The sequence below is a fragment of the Pygoscelis adeliae genome, unplaced genomic scaffold (assembly GCF_000699105.1).
Source record: "Pygoscelis adeliae isolate BGI_AS28 unplaced genomic scaffold, ASM69910v1 Scaffold155, whole genome shotgun sequence".
NCBI lineage: Eukaryota > Metazoa > Chordata > Aves > Sphenisciformes > Spheniscidae > Pygoscelis > Pygoscelis adeliae.
The window spans coordinates 4716116-4738622 of NW_008824932.1; positions in this window are offsets into that span (position 1 = coordinate 4716116).

A 22507-nucleotide genomic window follows, 5' to 3' on the forward strand; every position below is an offset into this window, starting at 1 on the left:
GGATAGGCTCTTTCCATTGTCTTGCTTGAAAGGTTGCCAGGTCACCAAGTCAGAAGACCAGTTTTTGCTCCATGTCTCATAAAAGAATTCCCAGCACACATCAGAAATAATTTAAGATCATTTCAAAGCACAAGGAAGAAAATTCCTATTTAATAGAGGTGTCTGCACACAAGGAGGAATAGCTACATGTAACCTTATTCCATGAAGGTGGAAATCCACGTGCATAATTTAAAACCTTTATTTCACACTTTATAAATACATACCACATGTAAGAGGGGAAAAAATATCAGGATACATACTCATTGTGATTAACAAAATTAGATTTTACCACTTCAAAATGCATTCTCTCAGATGCATTGCATTTGCTTTAATGGTCTTGGGAGAACCCTAATAGACTAGTTGTTGTGGGTTTTTTAAACTAATATCATATGTAATTTTGTTGATGAATAATATGAACTGACAAACTGCATACAAGATGTTCATAACTGAAATGGATATTTAGAGTTAAAAGAGTTTTAAACTTTGTAAGAGGGCCTCAGGAGTTACATACCAAACCTTACATATTCACGAAAATAATTATTTCATAAGGTAAAAAAAAAAAATCACCTGAACAGCACATTCCAAAGCAGATGGAAACATACCAATATGTCTGCTGTGATAGACAGTGCATAACTATGGTCTTAGATGGAAGTCATGTTTCTTTTCTTTTCTGTCCTTTTAATAATACAATTAAAGTCTAAAGTCCTATGACAGAAATTCCTACTTGTCCACAGAAGGAGCACAGTCATCACAAGCTGCCTGAAAACATACAGAGAAAGGGTCACACCATTTCAGAGTTTCTTTTTAGTGCGCAGTTAATAGTGGCCCCTGGGTACCCATTATTATATTACTGTGGTACTGGTGCAGAAGACTTATGTGCCCAGTGGGTATTGAAATCACTTTACCAATTCATATTACCTACTGGATGGTCGTCAACTTGCAGAAAGTTATAACGTAACTGCTTCAAGAGTTAGTACAACAGATGAAAGACTTGATATCCCCTTCAGGAATCAGAGAGGTATTTTTAGTTCTATCATTCAGAAAATCAGTACCACAGGTAAAGGGTGGAGTTGCAAAATACAAAATTTTGGCTGCAGTTCAGATCATCTCCCTTATTCAGCAACGCATTTATTCCTGAAGTCAACCTTTAGCACGCTCAACATGCTTCACTGAATAGACCAGATCTCCTGCAGAAGTGATAGAAAAAGTAAAAGTAAGCATGAAATAAGGGAAGCATTACTGCTGCACAGATTGCTTTCAAATTCCTAGCTTAGTCTAACATTTTAAACCAAAGTTCTCTGAAAAATCATCTTTGAAGCTATCCAGGCAAATTCTGAAGTTAATTAATTGGAGGAAAGGGGTCTTAGTGATATGTAAGTATAAAATTTTCCATGTATGCTCATACATTCACATATACATACTTAAATGCAATCAGGCATTAGAAACAGTTGAGAACATTGTTCAGGAAAGCAGGTGGTTGTATTTCAGAGAAATTCTGCAAGCTTGATGCATCAGAGGAGCACTACAGAAATATTAGAGCTGACCACGTCAGTCCTCTCAACTATATTTTCTACAGATGTCTAGTAAACCTTTTACTTCTTTTCTAACAGGATGTTGATGAATGGGTATATTATTCCTTGGAATAAAACACTATGCATTAAGGCTTTGAAAGAGGTATAACAGGTAGAGAAAACCTCCTACAACTGTTAAAAAAAGCCTGGAATAAAAATTTTGGTTAGAACCCTTTATAGACAACAATAAAATCTACCCAACTTCAATAGCATCTCCTTTCTGCATAGTTCATAGGATGTGAACACTGAGATTACAAGTGCTACAAGTTTTCCCACTTAGAACGACCTCTAAAACCAGGAGTTACACTTCCTCCCTTGAACTCTGTTTTCATAATATCCAAGTGCCAGGCAATGCTAAAACTGTGCTACTGAGGTGAGAAAAGCATAAGGAACCACTGACCGACTGTACTGGAAGCCACTAGCCAGTTGTCAAAAACTCTGGTGCACTAACATACTTCTAGGCTTGTAACATGATCAATTCAAGCCTGAATCTCCTTCCAAATGACCATATAAAATATACACTTAGTTTTAAGCAGGAGTTCCACTGTAAAAAGATGGCAGGATTAAGCTGTAAGGTCCAGGTTCCTAACAGCGATTTAATGTCTAATTCCCATCAGACTTGTAAACATAGTACTCAAAAATCTACTTTCAAATTATTCACCTCTAACACACGGCTGGAAAATCTCTGAAAAAAGTTTTCCTTGCAGGAAAACTAACACTTCTATTTCTGGGAGGACCAGAGACAGCAAAGGGAAAAAAAAAAGCGTATCATAGCCGCTTAGCACTTCTTCATTTCAGAGCAGCACAAACTCTTACAGACAAACCAAATGTTATTTAACTCAGGCCCAAATCTGGACCCAAAAAAATAGGTGGGACCTACCGGGTGAGTGTCCAGGGTCCTTCTCTTACAATCCAGTCCTTTTTCATCAAGTAATATATGATTACAAACCTTTCAAATATGCCAGCAGAAACTCTAGAATTCAGCTTGCATTGCGACTGTTGAATGTTTTTACAAATGGGTTGGGTTTAAATTGCCTTTATCCCTTTAGCTCAGTGGTCTTTAAAAGGTGTTACTTCCAAAACTGAAATCTCACTGGCAACAAAACAATCCATCTGAAGCTGAAACTTGGACGTCAGATGCTTAGCTTGTGTGCACTTGGCAATCACTAACTCACAGGTTTCTCTGTCTGCCCAAAGATTCCCCAACCACCCCGCACCCTCCTTAAACTGATGAGGATGCCCTCAAAATTGAGTCAATCATATGGTTGGTTAAAACCTATTTCCAATTGCTGCATTCTTTGTTAAGGTACAGAATACAATACAAGTGCTTTCCTATGTGGAGCAGATCTGGGGCAGGCATGACATTTCCACAGCTCGCTCCATCTCAGGTATAGAAACTGAACTTAAATAAATGGAGTATAACTCAAGCTTGAATTCCTTCCACATGAATATAGACCTAAATATGTTTCATGTGTTAAACAGGATTTTTAATCAGCAAGAGATGCTGCTACATCCCATTAATTTCTCAGCTGAGAAATAGTGTCATCAGTGAGCTGCTAATTGAGAGCACCTACCTCAGGTCACTTTAAATCACCATTTTATTGTGGAATACAGAACCTGCTCCATACAGGAGATGAACTAGGAGCTACAGCTCAGACACCTCCTACTAATCTACAAAAACACTTGTGATACTTCGGGGTTTGTCCGGAACTGTGGGTTGTCTCTTCTACCCGTTTCTTTAAAGAGGGAAAATACTCAGTTGTCCCTACCTGGGGGAACGGCTGCCCACAAGCTAGCTTCTGATGGTATTGCCCCCCCAACAGTCTCCTGTAGATCAACAGGAAGTATTGCCCAGTCTCTAGATTTCTGAAGAATCTGCACCACTGGATGTGTTTTAGAAAAAATCTCTAAAACCATTGAACTGTAACTGCTGCCTCAATGTAGGCTGTTTATTCCCAACCTGTTAATTTTGACCCATTCCCTCAAGCACCTAGCACTTAAACAAAGGAAAAACTTTTCTATTGAAATACTGTGTTGCAAGTGGAAGTAAAAGATTACAAGTTTCAAAGGCACAGTTAAGGCAATATTAGCCTTTACTTAATAATAGGAGTCCTTCCCTATTGCTACAATATTCATCATCTCAAACACCTAAGGGCATCTCAGGTGCAAAAGCCAGAGATACAAGCTAGAGGAATTCATCCCATCTCCCATGCATAGCTTCTCATATTTTACATGCCTTCCATCTCCATCCATCCTACTTAAATTCCTTTGAAGAGTGGTTTTGAGGTTAATGCAGATACTCCTTGAGTGACATCTAAGCTCTGGTGCACTCAAATCTTCTCAAGTTAACACCTGAATAGCCCAGATGGTCTGATGACTACATTGATGTGGATTTTTGTTTTGTGGATGAAACAATTTCTTCTCCATCACTACTCTTAGAGCTGTAGACTGCTGCATGGTCAGTAACCAGACAAAATAAAATGCAGTTATCAATTCAAGAATAATCTTAGGATTTATGCGCTCACAGCAAACTGCCATTTTATTACAACTATTTATTTGTTGCCAAATTTGCTTTGTAAGAAACAGCAAACAAACTTTACAGGCTAAAAAAGTAAGAAATGCTGTGGTTTTATATAAACCCATCTTAGCTTTTTCTGTTTTATTAAACTTTCATTCTTTAAAAGTTAGTTTTCTGTCAAAAATGGGACTAAAAGAAAAATATTTTATGCCAAATTTTCTGTGGCAGTAGACCTGGTTTTGAGTTCCTAATACAATGGAATATAACATCACTGGAACAGGATTCCTAGAGAGGTGGTCAATGCCCCAAGCCTGTCGGTGTTTAAGAGGCATTTGGACAATGCCCTTAACAACATGCTTTAACTTTTGGTCAGCCCTGAATTGGTCAAGCAGTTGGACTAGACAATTGTAGGTCCTTTCCAACTGAAATATTCTATTCTAACATGATACTCTGTCCAACACTACTACAAAAAAGCTGGTGTATACTTTTATAAATCCTATGCAAGTCCAAAAAAATCTATATGATTTTCTTGCTCTAAGTAATATAGTGAAATATGTAAAACATCAGCAATCATTTGTTCAGTCCGGAGTGGAATCTTTTTATACCTAATAGATAGCTTTTTCAAGCATGAGACTTTACCTCCAAAAGATACAAAGAAAATATTTTAGGGCTTGTAAGCTTTATTTTGACCAGACCTAATATTTTCAGCAGATGTTTGGTGAACTTTTCATTTCTTTCTGCAATGTGATATTGACTAATTTGTTACATTATTCCTTTGGGAAAAAAAATACCCATCTGGGCTTTGAAAGAGACATTTAATGCACTTCAGCTTCCTATGTTCATTCAAAAATACTTCACCCTAAACAATAAAATCTAAACATAGTAATATCTGCATCTGTTTCATTAATTGTCCACCTTGAAAAAATCTAACTTTGTTTTTTTCAGTGCTCAGAATTTATGTTTGTATGATGCATTAGTATCAAGTGATGTTTATCTGTTTAACAGATACAACTCTACAATCCCAGAGGAAATTTACTTTTTTTTCCTCTCCTTGCTTGGGGGGCAGCTCTGTCAGAAGCCATAGCTACTGTAATGATCTCGTACAGTATGTCCTCTCTTCAGCAGAGCACTTAAGTACATGATTAGTTTTAACGGCAAGTTAGTTTTCTATAGAAAATGATCCAAGGTTTCCATTCATCTGGTGGAAAAGAAAAAAGTATTTGCTGTCTCAAAGTGCTTGGTCATTTCCATGATGCTGTATCATTCAAATATATTCTTACAATTACAAATGATTTTGAAAGCTCTCATAGAAGTCAATAAAAAACAAATAAGAAGCAGTAAGTGTATATAATTTTTTTCTTATCATGCAAAAAAGTCCATCTGACATCACATCCAATTCTCAATATACAAAACCACTACCAAGACCAAAGAAACTACACTGATTTACACCAGGTGAGGATCTTCCCTAACATCTAAAAGTCAACCTCAAAACCACAGCTGGTAGGCTATTATCCTCAAAAAACAGTTATACCCACATTCGTTCTTCCACCACAGTTCATGTAAATATTGGGTATTAGCCTCCAAGGGTAGAATCATACCATGTTTGTTCTGTAAACTGACATGAATGCCTATGATACTACATAATCTGTGAGGAAAAGAACCTCATGAAGCTAAATGTTTGTGCAAAGCGGTGAAGTAAAACCTTTTTGGATGACTACATTTTTCGTGTAATAATAGGAATGAGTAGAGGAAATCATGCACATTAAGATTCAGCTGTTTTGAGAAACTGCATCAGAACTGAACACATTTCTCCCCTCTTTCATGGAATTTTGTCACAAAAAGCAAGGAAAATATTATTCATAAGTTTTAGAAGAAATATGAAAATCATCTCATTTCTACAAAAAGAAATGCTTCATGATGTACTGAAAGAGGGGATATTTCCCCACGTTTGTTTGAGGTTTTTGTTAAGTACAGTAGAATATATTTGAGGTATTTCCTAAATGGCATTGGTTTTTTTTCTGATTTACAGTCTGATTTATTCTATGCCTTTATTAAAAAAAATTAAAGTTCCTGGAACAAATAGTATGCGTCAGGTAAACAATCAAAACTAAACACCATCAGCAAGATGTTGGAAAGACCAGCATAAGGCTGATCCCCACTAATTCCATTGAAAGACATCAACAAGACAATGGGCTAAGGTATGTCTGGTGTATGATGGATTAAAGGGTAATACCTTTTTGTTATTCTGCCTTTCTTTGATGATTAAACAGAATAGGAGTAAAAATAGAATCAAGGTAAAGTTTTCCCTAACAACATTTTATTTTATTTACCTACTTTTGACTTAAGAAATTATTTACCCTGATGTAAAGTAGAAAACTGTTTATCTTTTAAACCACGGTACAGATTAGGTGCTATGTAAACAATTCCAAAAGTAACTCCTCTAAAGCCACAGCATTCATTTTTTCTTCTCCGCTGGTGCCTACATGCTGACAGATGGAATGACATCTTTTGGGTCAGGGGGCTTTTCCACCAAGCAGAACAAGTCAATTTACATTCTCATCAAGATCTAGCAGCTTGTGTTTGAGTTTCTTTTATTATATTGGTAAAGTATCCCACTTTGGAAAATACAAACTTACCCTGCTAAAAACAAACACTTGTGCCTTCTCACATCTTTCTTTATAAGGCTCTAGGCTAGACTGTCCTAACAAGAAAACTCTGAGTTACTTAATCAGAAGTGCAGCTTGTTTGATGTTGCATAAAATTCCCACCTAGATACTTAAAGTGAGTTCAAGTGCAACTCATCCACATCAGGTGCCAAATTCACCCTTCAGTTATGCTTGTCTAATGCCACAAGCAAGAGGACTGCACAGGCGTGAGGAAGGCTGTTTTCTGTGAGTACTGAAATTATTCATGCTCTATTACAAAGTGGATAAGCAACTGTATGGAAAGTGAAAGATGCCAAACAAAGAACAAGGACAAGTTTGTCTTAAAAAACCTACCATTCAACTTGTACGTGAAAATACAAACTAGAATAGAGCAATTATGATTTTATTATTCAAAAAATATTTCAATGAGGTGGTGAATCCTGAACAAAGCAAGCCTGGAAAGAGTAAATTAGGCACAGAGTGGTAGCTGGCCATTATTTCAGGGAAGCTTCAAGTCATTGACAAGATTTCATTAATATTTGAGGGGAGAGGGGCATGCAAGCATGGAGAGTTGTGGGAGTGTCAGGGCACAGAAGAAGTGAGATTTACTCAACAAGCAATATTATGAGCACAGAATTTGGTTCAAGATGTAAACTGCTGAAGAGTTACAACACATTTCTACACACATGCAACATAACTTTGTGCTATCAAAGACACACTGATCCTGTAAAACACAACTCAAGAAGAGAATGACCTAAGAAATAGGGAAGGTTGTTATAAGGAAATTAGAAGGAAAATGTAAATTGGTAAGTGGCTGACAAAATTCTGGAGGCTACAGGTGGCATGGATTATTAATTTATTCTGGGCTTCTAATACAGCACTTAAACATTGTGTTCCTACAGAGGAACTTACAGATGTTGCCACCCCAATTATAAAGACTAAATCTCCTGATGGCTTCATAAAACAGTATAGGATTCAGAAAAAATAACATGCAACAAAAAGATTTTTAAAAAGGATTACAAACAACTGGGTAGAAGAGTTAAACAGGTACTTAGAAGTAAAAAGATCTCAAAAAAGAGAGGGGGCTTCTGTCCAAAGAACACAGAAAATAGCACACAGTCTAGCAAGCTACACTGAGGGCCACAAAGTTTGAGGAGCTACATGCTAAAAGCATAACAACTAACAGAAGTTGTCCTTGTTTTGTTTGGGGTTTTTTTCTAATGAAACATTATAAGCAGGAATTCTCCTCAAGTACTTGGGAAGGTCATCAGATGATCATGGTGAAAGTGGAGTGTTTAAGATAACACTGAAGCAGGAAAAAGAAAGGATAGTCTTTTCATTGGTGCTCACTACAGAGGCCATTGGGAGAGTTTCATATCAGAAGTAAGATTAAAACTCTGCCTGACATCACTGTTACAATGTCAAGCCTTAAATAATCTGCTCAAAATTATACAATAATCTGTATAAGTCAGATATACTTTTCGTATCTATTAAAAATACGAGTGCAGCCTAAGGACTCATATAAATGCAAGCTGTGAAAGCCACCAGATACACTAAATAATTGAACCTATTTTCAACTTTCTGTTGCCACAAACATGCTGGTATAGCTACCTGTATTTACTTCTTAAAGACATATTAAAAACTTAAGTCAAAAGTTAGAATGGTAAAGTCTGATCCTGTTTTACCAATGAAATCTGTGTGAAATTTTGCTTTTTATTTCTGGACAACCAGACCAATCCTTGTGCTCTTCCATAGCAGCAGAAGTTGGAAGAGAATAGTAAGGCCAGGAAAATTCAAGAGTGGATCTTGCAGATGAAACGGTCAGTCAGGCTGACAGGAGGGAGATGAGCACGGTAGCCTGAGAAACAAACAAACAGATCTCAAATATAATGCAGGTCAATTCTTCCAGTCTTAATCAAAACAATCCATACATCCCATGCCAGGCAGATAGAATGCACAAGTCCACCCATCCTTTCCCCCACCATCCCTTCTCCCAGGCCACATGGCTCCTGCAGGAGCTCTAGTCCTCACAGGCAGGGACACCACACCTGCACCAAACTTCCCCAGGGCTTCTGAAGTGCAGTCAGTAGTTGCCCAGCATTAAAACACAAGTCTCTATAAAGCAAAAGTGGGAAGACAGAACTACAGGCAAAACAAAAAGTGAGCCTAGAGCACACATCGGAGAAAAATACAACATCCTTAAGCCAACCAATATGATTTATGCTGCAACCCAGAGCACTAGCACACTAGGCCCTCACTCCACAAATCCAGAGCCTCATGGTCATTGAACAGTCTGACTGCTCCCCATGAATCACAATTACAGAAACACCTGTGATAAATGGCTAAAACTCACAGCACTCAATAACCCTTAACTCCTTTTTAATTTTTTTTAAATGGGGGGGGGCAGGGGGGCTAAGGGTAACACACACACACTTGTTTGCAAGAAAACTTACCTAGAGACAGTTGTTAAGTTTCTTTGCTTTCCCTGCAGGAAAAAAGTGACTTTTCCTTTCATCTGTCAGCAGATGTTTATTTCCTTTTTGCATTCTAATGCATTGAATTATTTACTGGGGCAAGATTAGCTATGTAAAGAGACCTGCTCTCATTTACTAGACCTGCAGGCTGTATGAGACACCCTTGCATTTGAGAGGGGGCAGAGGGGAAAAAAGCCTCCATATTCTTTCCTCACATTGTTAAGATTATAGTTTAAGGACGCTCTCCAGTAGCGAAACACTCATCTTTTACAATGATTACCCAAATTTCAGATGTTACATTTATTTTTACAGTTTTGCTGGGACAACGTCAATTTTACATAGGACAGGGAAAGTGGAGACACGAGGTTGTTGTAGCCTGCAGTCTGTAACTCTGGCAGTGCTACCAGATGACCGTGGCTTTATAGAGAAGTTATAAGCCATCTAGTTTGCTGTGCAGCTTTGTGTTCTTCCTACATCTAACACCAAATGCTCATTAGTATGAAGAAAAGATAGGCAGTCGAGGTGTATTAATTCTGAAGTTCATCTTCAAGAACTTATTTTTCTTATATAAAGCCTTGGACGGGATTGATGGAAACAGCGAAACCAGGAGGAAACAGCAAAACCAGGAGGTACCAGGCTAGCTGTAGATATGCCCATTCTCTTCATTTCAACTGACCTTGCACGATCTTCCAGCTGTTGGCCCCACAATTTTGAGCAAGACCAAGATTGCTTTTTCCCCTGCTCATAATTTTAAATTCAGGAGAATGCATGTCCAGAAACAAAACTCACCTGACACCACCACTGAGCTCTCCCGTGGCACTCAGTAGATCTTACGTGCTAAGCCAGGTACAACCAGCATTCAGTAACACCCAACTTGTTGATTGTCCCCGTGCAGACTGTTGGCTGACCAAGCCAACTCATAGTATAAACAAAGTTCATGAACCCTTGCAAACCTTTCATCAAACCTGGCTTTTATATCTCATGTCTGTAGCAAAAAGTCAGTGACACACATTTCACACTTTCATGAATTTGTGTGTGAGAAAATGCACTTGTGAGAACTTTCACAGATTGTTAGATCATAATATTTTCATCTAAAAACCTGATGTACAAATCTATCATGCAGCTTGTTAATTGGAAAAAAGAGAATCATTCATCTAGAAAATTCCCATAAGACAACCTTTTACTAAGTGAATGCAAAAACAAACATTATTATGTAAATATGAAATGAAACAGAAACCACAAATACCAAAAACAAGAGGACACAAAAGCCACTGGTTTTACAGGCAGATATATATTTTGTCATAAGTAGGGTTCTAGTAAAAAGCCCAAAATTACTTATGATGATGTTCTGAGATATCCCTCTCTCCAGGGCTCTTTTCACCCTTCAGCCAAGCTCCTCACCTCTCCCCAGGTGCCTATTCCTCATCCCCTTTGACTCCTTTTAGCTTCAAGCTTCTTACATCACCTGGCTGGGGCTCCATCTTCCAAGGCAGCAACGTTCTCTTTTTTGCCCCATTTGGTATTCACTCAGTAGGGCAAGAGGTGTGTGTCTTGTCACCGCACACTGCCATGGTTCAACCAATGGCTAGGGCTAGTCCGTAAGTATTTTTTAATTCCAGTATAGTGCTTATCTTTTGATAATTAATTTATTTTGGGGAATGAATTCAAAACACTTTTGAATGACTCTGCCAGAGCAAAGAAAGGAACTATTCAGTGAGAGATCAGAACATTCCTAGCAGCAGTGTTTGTGCTTATTTGTCTCAACCTAGACTTTTACTAGGGTGAGTCTTTTACTGCCAGTTTTTACATCATTGCTGAATCTGGGCAAGAAAATATTCAGTCTAGCTGCCCAAAATACTGTCTAGCCTGTAATTAAAGGTAGTAGTTCACAGTTCTAGTTGACTGCCAAGTCTACAGTGATCACATACATGGAAATTAACTCCACTCCTTCAAAAAATTAGAAGAAGCTAAATTAAAAGTAAAAAAATTCTTATAAGGTATGAACCTGAAGTCATTTACACAAGGGAGTAAATATTATAAAACAGGGTCTCTATTGCCTCTGCACTGCAGACTGAAGTAGGGGGTTAACACACAGCCCGCTGCAGGTTCACTTTTAAGATGGTTCTCAGACCACGGGGAGAATTTGACTCCCAGGTGGGCAACACACAAGTAGCATGAGAATTAGTCAAAACTCCAGCAAGACAGCAACCACCAGCAAGCCTTACAGCAGTCTGAGATGACTGTACAAATAACTTCGTGATTCAGCATTTCTGATGTTACAATATTCCTCAACTCCCTCTGCGGGAGAAGACTCTGCGCACTGACTGGGGAACTGAATCTGTACAAAGTAGGCAGGGAATGTTTTTTTGGTGTTTTTTTTTTTAATGGTGGTATTAGTTTGTCTTTAATGCACAGCACATCTGAGGATTTATTGCTTTTGAGTAGCCCTGATCCAGTACCATAACTCTCATTAAGAATACCACATATTCAAAAGATAACATTTTTTCACACTGACAGTCATTTCTCAACCCTCCATAAAAGCGGCATGAGGAGCTCTCAGCAGCTGACTTGTTAGATCATTGAAAGCAAAGGAAAACACATCTGTTGTCTTTGTTCTCTAAATATTTTACTCAGCTGCCACCTTCACTGTTCTGGAGTTACACAAGTCTCCTGCGAAGTGGCTCAGGTCTAATCCGTGGAGCACCAGACCTATGGTCCCCCTTCTCCCACACATCCAAGATGCCCCAGAGGTGAACGAGGCTTTCAGTCCCTGCCTACCTACATATTTATCAGGCTTTTCTGCCTGAGGCTCTTTGTCACAAAGCCCACAGAAGCTTGACTCATGGATTTTTTTGTATGAGAGTGGGAACAAGAGGAATGCTATCCTTGTCAACTCCCTCTGCGGGAGAAGACTCTGCGCACTGACTGGGGAACTGAATCTGTACAAAGTAGGCAGGGAATGTTTTGTTGTTTTGGTTTGTTTGTTTGGTTTTTTTTAATGGTGGTATTAGTTTGTCTTTAATGCACAGCACATCTGAGGATTTATTGCTTTTGAGTAGCCCTGATCCAGTACCATAACTCTCATTAAGAATACCACATATTCAAAAGATAACATTTTTTCACACTGACAGTCATTTCTCAACCCTCCATAAAAGCGGCATGAGGAGCTCCCAGCAGCTGACTTGTTAGATCATTGAAAGCAAAGGAAAACACATCTGTTGTCTTTGTTCTCTAAATATTTTACTCAGCTGCCACCTTCACTGTTCTGGAGTTACACAAGTCTCCTGCGAAGTGGCTCAGGTCTAATCCGTGGAGCACCAGACCTATGGTCCCCCTTCTCCCACACATCCAAGATGCCCCAGAGGTGAACGAGGCTTTCAGTCCCTGCCTACCTACATATTTATCAGGCTTTTCTGCCTGAGGCTCTTTGTCACAAAGCCCACAGAAGCTTGACTCATGGATTTTTTTGTATGAGAGTGGGAACAAGAGGAATGCTATCCTTGGTTTGTCTTTTAATGGTCTCCACAGATAGTTTGGACTCAGAGCCCTTCTTTTACTACTCAAAACTCAAAACCAGAAAGAGATTTAGCCCAAAATAAGTCGCTTAATTCCACTGTTTGTAAGAGAGGGACGTTCCCTACTTGTAAAGTGCAAATCCGAGAGCCATTACATAGTACCAGCAATTACATTTACTGTTTATGACATACTGTGTGAGACCACATAAGCATAATATGATACAATGTATTACTATAACATACTAATGCTAAACAGTAAATATTTTTTTACATTGCCAGAAAGGAACAGAGTACACACCACAACACTGTGTTAGTTACTATGATATGAGAGTTGCCATCCTGAATTAGTCTGAAGGTCCATCAAGCATGGTATTGACTGACACTAGCATCAGATGTTTAAGGAGGGAGTCCCTATGGGGGCAATTATAGACTAATTTACCCATCAGGGAAATTCCTTTTTAAACTCCATCAATTATCCCCTGAGGCATAGGGATTTATATCTCTTATGTTTTTAATCCTTTCTAACATAGCTCTAGGTTATCTTATTACACTTATAAATGTTTAACCCTTTTTCAAAGTCTACTAAGCTCACTTCACTTAGTATAACAATTTTAAATTACGCATATCTCTCTCCAAATATGTGCAGATAAACACAAAAAAATATATGTTAACTGGAAAACTATTAATGGGAATTGCATACAAATCCATTATATGTATCATGGAAAATTGAGCAAGGCTGATCACTGAGAAAAACATTATGAACATTCAACTTAATGTGTTCTTTTCACCCTTCAGCCAAGCTCCTCACCTCTCCCCAGGTGCCTATTGTAAAACTTCTGTGGATCAGATAAAAGCTGCATCTAGAATGGCAAAGTTGAGCGTCAAACGTCGAAAAAAGCAATCTTTGGTATGTTCTCAACAAATATCAGTAAGCCTATTTTTGTGAGCGTTTTTTCCTATGTTACAGTACCCAGTACATCATCCAGCTTCTCAACATAGAATCACAGATGGAAGTCTGTTTTGTCAGACCTGTAATTCAGCAATTTCATGGAGAGTAACACACGAGACTGCTGTGGAATTCTGCAAGAGACCCCGCGTTCACATGGAAAGCAGAGAAAATGTCTTTGGCGTTCCCCCCTCGGTGGCCCCTTGACAGGAAGGCTATACACAGCTAAAGTTTCCTGCTTGCTGCAGAGCTGCTGGAAAAGGATTGAAGTAAGGAGGCATGGGAATCAGCTGACCATATTAACAAGTACTTTCCTAGCTAGCCTTAGGAGCTGAACAAGAAAGGCTTATAAAAAACAAGGCAGAGGTCCTGCCTGCTCTGTGCGTATAACAGGACACAGGTCACATCATGGGATTCAGCAAGGAAAACTGCATGTGCAATAGGACTTTCCACCTGACCAAACTTAGTTCTGGAAAACTGTTATACTCAGATCAAGAAAAATCTGAAATAGTCATATAATTAATCCAACATACACATTAAAGAAATTACTACTTACTTTTTTTTTAGTAGCTTTGAAACAGTACATCAACTTTCTAAAGACAGAAAAGGGAGTCTGGAGTCACATTAAACCATTAACAACTTTTTCTCCAGGTATGTAAGGCTACCGGGGCGGGGGAAGGGTTTTCTGGCAACAATTTAAATACTCTTCAAGGAATAAAGCTCAGCTCCCCCCTGACTGCCGTGACTGCCAAGTTTTTCAAGTGTTTCCTCCTACTTCCCTACTTTTACCCAGGGAACTTGATGGATGCACAGCTACTGTTCCTAGGGGCCATTCACATCTTCTAAACTGCCAGATCTGTACAGGGATGTTCTCTGCTCTCCTGTGCACAAACATAAAAGAAAGAGGAGTCTCTTCCCCATCCAAACCTCAATCAACTTGTTCCAACATCTCCTGACAGGCAGGCACAGCAGAGATGGGTTGTGAAAAAGAAGCACTTATCTCTCCTATGTCTTCTTACTGTGAATCACTCACTGTGAACAAATTATTCCTAGCTTCTGCCAAGGAGAGAGATCAGGTAGACTCCAGTCTTGTCCACAGTTCTTAGAGGCCAAAAGTTAACATAAAACCTCCCATAAAATGCGTGCCTTTCTAACACAGCACACAAAAAACCCCATGTGTGAATAATCGATGTCACGGCTCACTGGATGAAGAACCAGAAGTATTCCACATCAGTCCCAAAATTGACTTTATCTTAAATATTATGCATTATGATAAAAACATTTGTTTCAGGTCAAGAAACCCCTTCCCTTTTTCCTACAGCCAAAGTTATTGTTTTCTTACTTGGGTTGGGCTTTGAGGTTTTTTCTTTGTTGTGTTGGGGGGGGAGGAAGCAGGGGCAGCAGTTAGGGGATTTTTAATAAAAGCTAAAGAACTAAATTCACCAAACAGCAATTTGCCAGCGGTTGGAGTAATCACAGTTGTCACAGAAAATCCAAGTTCACATTCCCATGCTCAAGCAAGCACAGAAGCAATCTGAGCCCAGGTATCCTATATCACACACCAGTATTGCATCCAGGAGTCTACAAATTATAAGGATGGAAGGACGCGTCAGCAGTACCTCACACCATTCTCGCTGGCTCTGTGATAGGCACTCCAGTTCCAACACACTTTTCAACTGAAACCACATCCTGGATTAAAATAATCTAAGAATAATTTCATATGAACCAACACTGGATTTTTCTAATGAACACATTATTAAGCAAAGAAGAATCACTCAGCATGAAACTAAAACTGTAATTCTATAAAAGTGATGGGCACTACTTTGGAAACGTTAGTGGAATAACACAGAAAGGATTTTTCCGTGGTTTAGAGCTTCTAGGACAGAATAGGCCATACCAACTGTGATGGTGGGACCGAGCAGGGGAGCATACAAGAAACTTCCTCGCACAACAGACCCTCCCTCTGCATTAGGTACAAAAAGCCTGCTTGCACCTGCTCCTCTGCGCCTGGAGAGCTAGTCACTGAAAAGACAAAAAACTACTAAGGCAGTGCTACCAAAGCACCACCCCCAGAGAGAAGTGCCAGGAGCTGGGGCATGCAAAACAGATGCCAACAGAAGCAAGATTATGGCTACCTGAAATGCCACGGGCAACTCCATATACAGATGATGTTTTGTTGTTTATCAACAGAACGTTACTCAGGTCAAAAAGCATTTTAGATGCAGCACACTGCAATTTCCAACTACATTCCACCTATTTAAAACAGCTTCTGCCAGTCACGAAGAAATGAGAAGAAAGGTGTCTGCTGGCACTCCGGTACTTATTTTCTCTGAAGCAGTGAGAATATTGTTTAGGAATGTCATTATTGGCAACATTTCAAAGCCATTCGGTGCCAGATTTTTAAAAAATCCCATGTACAATTAAATATCTCCCTTCCATGGCCACTGTGTCAGACACAGAGGGCGAGCAGTGCAGCCAGATTCCAGACCCCTGAACAAGGGGTCACTGGCAGGCACAGTTCACCAAACATGCTTTTTGACAAATCAGAATAAGCCTAAACATTATTCCTTTCCTTAGTTATTGTTGCTAGCAAAGAGCTTACATTTTGTTGCTGGAAGACTTGAGACAAAACACCTTTCCCTATGGGATACCATCTGAATCATAGCTGCCCACCCACTAGAAATATCCTTATCTTTCAAATACCTGACAGAATGTTGCATTTCCTAGCAGAAAAATCCCTTTTTCTAGTCCTAACAGGTTTCCTAGCATGCACACCACACTCCCTTCTCAATGCTTTGGTAGGCTTTCCAATTTACTGCCTGCTCTGGTAGATGACCTACATTCACCATGACTCCACATTTTACTGCCTCTGAAGGTCTTTACAGAGATGCTATACACTGAACTAAGGCACCAAAGTCAGCAATCCAGTCACCCTAAACAGTCAAGGGAAAAATCTTCTCTAGTGACACAGGCTTAAAGGCAATTCTTCGGAGGCAATTCTTTTATCCATTCATTACAGAAATACCCTAACGCATTGGGGCTCTTGACTCAAGCTTCTCATTTAAGCTCTTAGATTAACCCGCAATGGATGAAGATCTGAAGTCATACAATATACGCCTGCTAGTATCCTAGACAGCAGCCTGTCAAAGAAAATCAAAAGGCCTAGCTGACAAAGCATTACCTTTTAAGGAATTTGCAAATAAAAATAGCCTGAGATAGCTTTTTAGAAGGAAAGGGAAAACTTGCAACCCAAGCAGAAAGGGCAGTTGGGACACCTGGCAGCAGGATGCAGAATTCTAAGGCACCAAAAGCCAAAACTGTCCCTTGAGGAACAAGGGAAAAATATCACAAGCAGCCACAACAGGTCCAGCTTCCTTGCCCCCAGAGCCAGACTGGGATTGTCCGTGCTCAGCAGGCATACAGGTAGCTGTATGTATATACATATATATGTATATACAAGCCCATGGCACATATCTGAGCCTACCATGTAATCAAACCATGGCCAGACGTGCAGTCCTAGAACTGCTGCTAGCTGTCCACAGCATACAAAGCAAGTGAGCTGGGGAGCGTGTTACACATATGGACACTCACTTGCGCTCATGGGTCAGCAGCACTGTAGCCAAACCCAAAGGGAGGACTTGAAGGAGGGACCTTCAAAGCCTAGAATGACATTTTCCAATTTGAATACAGTTTAGTTTCTGCAATAACCTAGAGAAATCAATGAAGGTTCTGACTGATGAACTGTAGACACTGTATGTAGCTAGAGACTATAGCTGTTAGCGTAGACACTAACAGCTAGAGACACATCCAAACCCCAGACAAATCCCAACCCATTTCACTGGAATCAAGTGTTTGAACTGGGATTCATCCCTCATTCCCCAGAGCTGATACTACTGGGAATTGCATAGGAGATCGTTTTCACCTACTATAGCACTGCCCCCAGAAAGGGGAAGAAAGCATGGGTATGGGAGAGATTCTTGTAAATATCACTTCCAAAACTCAGTACTTCCAGGAATTAAATCAGAGTGCCAAAATAGCTGGTTTGTTGGCATTTAGATCTAATCCAATACCTCCCCTTCCAGGAATAACATCAAATTTTAGTGGATAGACAGTGCTGCTGCAGTGTTCATGTCTAATAGCTTTTCACCCACAGGAACACCAAGGATTTTGGTTCACTGGACTGTGTATTTCAGAGTTAACTTCACACTCTCTCCACCTGTAGTCTGGTAATATTCAGACAGTAATTTATTGCAGGTGTGTTAAAATGACTTGATCAATGTGTGCTCAGCAAGGTTTTCATTTTAATAGCATGACATGCATGGTATTGGGAGTCCTATCTTATAGCTCTCTTGGCTGTTATAAAGAGAATTTTCATCTCATAGGCTTTTGAAATGCAAAATACTTTTGGTTTTCTTCCATAAAACTGTTTCAATGCACTTAAAATTTTCATTATGTTTTTGAAGGATTCTTCTACTTAAATTTTAATTGCATTTTCATAGAAAATGCATTCCTTAACTTGTCCTTCAATTATACATGTGGATTCCACAGATTTCTTTCCTTTAGAGTTCTTCAATTCATGTTTTGAATTCCCTCAAAAATCACTTAAAAGTTTGCCAAAATTTAATTCTAATTGGTAAATAAGATTCTCCTGTTCTATAATGAGTTTCTGTGGGCAAACAAAAAGAAAGAGTGGCATTGGGTTCTGATTGTAAGTTACACTAGGGATGATTTTAAGAAGTTTGAAATACCACATCTAATCATATCACTTCATCTCACTGCAAGTTACCTCACCTCCCGTGAATCTTTACTAAACTGAGCAGTAGGTGAAAGCCTCAACCACAGCAGTAGAATTAACTGCAGTAATTTAATCAAAAAGCCAAGAGTAAACCATGATGAATGTGTGATTAGCGCTGAAGAACAAATACTTTGGACTGATAGTTTAAGAGAAAAGGCCATCAGGTACATGGCATATGATACTCAGAGAGTGAGCAACAGATGGACCAAGGCAGACTGTTGATTTATTTCTGGCAGCAAATAACAGGAGCAGGAACCACTACAAAAGCAAATAGATTTCTGTTCTGCTGTATGAATATTGCAAAATGCAATGCTGCAGACTGATGTTACATTTCAGCAATGATGTTAAACAGAATCCCATCTGAGTCATTAAAAAGAGACGCCTAAAAATTGCATTTGTTAATGACAAATATTTGTGCTTAAAAACACTGAATAGAACCAGGGGTACTGCTGTGCCAGCCTGCTATTGCCCAGAAATATCAGAAGAGAAATACCTGGAACAAAACTGCACAAAAGAAAAAAAAATAAAAGAGAGACAAATGAAACAGAACAGAAACTTCCCAGAACAGAAAACAGCAACTTAGATCTAGACAGGGCTGCCCTGCAGCTGAGATGCCATGTACCTATGCACCGAATGACATAACTTTCCGTGTCTACATTCCTCAAGAAAAAAAAAAACTTGAAGTGCTATGAGTTCAGAACTTCTGTTTTAGTTCATAGCATGGGTATGCAGCAAAGTTTAATTAAGCAGCGAGCAGGAGTGCCGGTCTCTTCTCAGCCACAACAATTTCCTTTCCATTGTCTGATTCTGGAAGAGTGGGGACACCACAAAGAAAAACCTTCTTCATTTCCAATGCGGCACAGCAGTTGCAAGCAAGGTTCCCTCGCTGACTGCTGCCACAAATCTACCTTTTTCAGACTAAGGCACAAATCAGCATAACTGTTACTGATTCCACTCCTGTTAGCACATGCGGGGAATCCAAACAGGTGAGAAGGTGGGAACAGGTTGATGTCAGAAGAGCCACACACTTCCTTACACATTACACCCCAGGCACATATCACAGTAGCCTTTCTCCCTTTTCCACGCTTCTCTTACCCAGATCCACTAGTATCGGTGCAATCTGTCTTTATCCAGGGGACTGGATCTAGCTTAGTTAAATGGATGTAAGATGTTCATAAAGATGGACAGATTATATTAACATCTCCTACATTACTGGAAGCTTCCTTTAGAACCTCTTTTAAATTCATCCCTCCTTTCAGGCAACTGAAAACTCATTCTTAACAGAAGCTGAACATGCTAGTCATGCTCAGTACAGATTTTTTTTTTTTAATTCTTCCTTTGCCCACAACACCTGGACAGAGATGGGCATTAGCAGCAACACAAAAGCTCTGTATGCCAATACTTTCCTTCCTCATCAGAAAAGCTGCTGCGAACATCAGGAAGAAAGGAGCTAAGACACAAAGTTAGACACTCCTAACTCCAGCTTCAAGGCTTAGCACAAGCATGTGGCTAAATACACTGTCTTAATTAGCCCAGAAATTTGAACAAAACACTGCATTGATCTTACAAATAACTAAATAGACTGTTAACTAAAGTGACAAACACAAGCTTGAGAGTTCTAGCCATTGCAAGAGTGAATTCTCAGTTTCCTGGAGGGAGGGGGAAGGAAAAAAAAGAAAACAGAGGACAGCTGGATGGCCTAATTACTGCTGCATGAGCACTGATTTCAGACAAGGCTTCCAGCTCATGCATGCTACTGCGAAAAAAACAGCACTTACAGGTGAAAAGCTAAAGCCCACTGCCCCAGATATGCCAGGTCATTCGAACTGAAATAAGCCCAGCTGTCTTGCCTTTGGTTCAGAGGAAGATTAGTTCACAAATTGACTCTTTCCTTGCAGAGCCACAGCAAAAGTGTAACCACTTTGCGATAGAAGAAAAGAAAAATGCTCACTAGGTAAGAGATGGGGGGGAGGAAGAGATTTAGCAGCCAGCCATAATATGGCCAATGTAATGCTAGAGTTGCCTGTCTGTCAGATTGAGAGAAGTCTCCAAAAAGTGATGGGGAAAAAGGATCCTTGGAGAGAATTATTATCCAGGGAAAGTTTAACAGGATAATGCACCCAAACAAAATTACTCTTTTTATATTTCAGATGTCACAACTTTGTCAGAAAAAAAAATCTAAATTAGAGAATGAGCACAAGGAAAAAAGATTCTGGAATACTCTTACCTTTCCCACTTTTGGGTCCTTAGCATCCTTTGCACACCAAGTAGCAAAATGTGATTTATCACAACAGATTACCTCACAGCAATTTAATTAAAGAAATTTTAAAAATCATCAAGACAGCCATCCCCTTTGCTCTATTTTCTAAAGCCTTACGTGAAGCTACAATGACTTTAGATTGTCCATTTCCCTCCTCTCTTCCTCCCTGTGAAAAGGGTTATGCAGAGAAGCCCCTGCTCCACTGGCAGGCAGGTCTCTGTTACAGTGTAAGTCTCCATTAACTTCACAGCAGATGTACCAACAGAAAAATTAACACAAAGCAGCATTCACCTCTGATTTCATTTCAACCTCCAATTTCACACAAACATATTTTAATTTTAGTAATAAAGACAGAAAAAAAATAAAGACTCTTTCTCCAGATGAGATTGATACATCATGCTTCTTGGGCAGTGAACTTGGCCAGGGTGGTTTTTTCGAGCCTCATCTTTATTAATACACAGTCCAAGAGCTGAGCAGCTACACACAGGCTGCTGTCTGGGCAAAGCTCTGAATATCTCATCTCTGAGTGCAAATGCCTTCTTTCCATGGTCAGCTTATAAGACATTTTATTTCAAGGTGGGTTTTTTTTTTTTTAATGGGAGCATATTCAGATACCAGTACCTTGATCAAAAAATTTTACCATTTCCCCACAGACACATTAGGCTATCTGTGAGGAGACAGAAGTGAGATGCAGTCTTGTGCAAAGGATACTCCGAGAATGAGCCACCTCTTGAATTCCACGGATGCCCAGCTCAGACTTCAAAAGAGCTGTAAGTGGTACATATGCTGTCTGCTGGCCTTCTGCACAGGGCAAGTGTCATCCCTGCTAACAGACATACGCTTGTGAAGAAACAGACTACTGGGATGATACAGTCGATTTCCTTTTGAATGTATCTAAGTCTGTGAAATTCCCGCATTTTACAGACAGTAGATGTGGGCTTTTCATACTGAAACAAATATTCAGTACAGACAATCTTGCCAATTCTATCCCCAAGTCTCATAGTGTATTTTTTATTTATTATTAACTGCCTGAGTTTTTCCAGCAGTATGACTGCATGGAAATCAAAATTGATTTTTTCTTTATTTCTTATGGTTTTAAAGGAAGTCTAACTCTCAGGGCCAGAGAATTAGTGATCTCCAGACCCCAGTGTATCATAAAGTCTCAAAGACCAGAAAGCAAGTAAAAAGACTTCCATCTTTCTTTTTAAACCTTATGATTTTAAATCCAATTTACTTATGCTGCTAGCCAATACAGAATGTGGTAGTGATGAGTCATAAAATAATGATTTTTTTTTTAATAGAGAGTTTTCACCAGTCATGCACACTTAGAGAGAAATGGACAATCCAAGTGCAGTAATTTTCTATGAAAGTAGTACATTAGCCGGTCTGCACATGTGCATTGATTCACCTGTTTTAAATTGTCCTGTGTCATTCTTCCATCAGAGTGGTAAAAACCAAGACCAACTCCATGTAAGTCATGGCACCAAATAGTCCCTCGGTAAATCTCAAATGGATGCTTGTTACCTACCACAAGAACAGGGCCCTCGCCTAAGGGGGTGAGCTATGGGAACTGCGGCAATGGAAATAATTGTAATACACAGGCTAGATGATAGGTGCCCCTTGGAGCTGCCCTGCAGCAGGCAGCGCAGGCGGCACGAGCAGCCTCTGGATTCTTTATCTGAAACCTAGAAGCATCTGGAAAAAGCCACATTTCAGCAGTGCTGCAGAAAGGCACCATCATTCC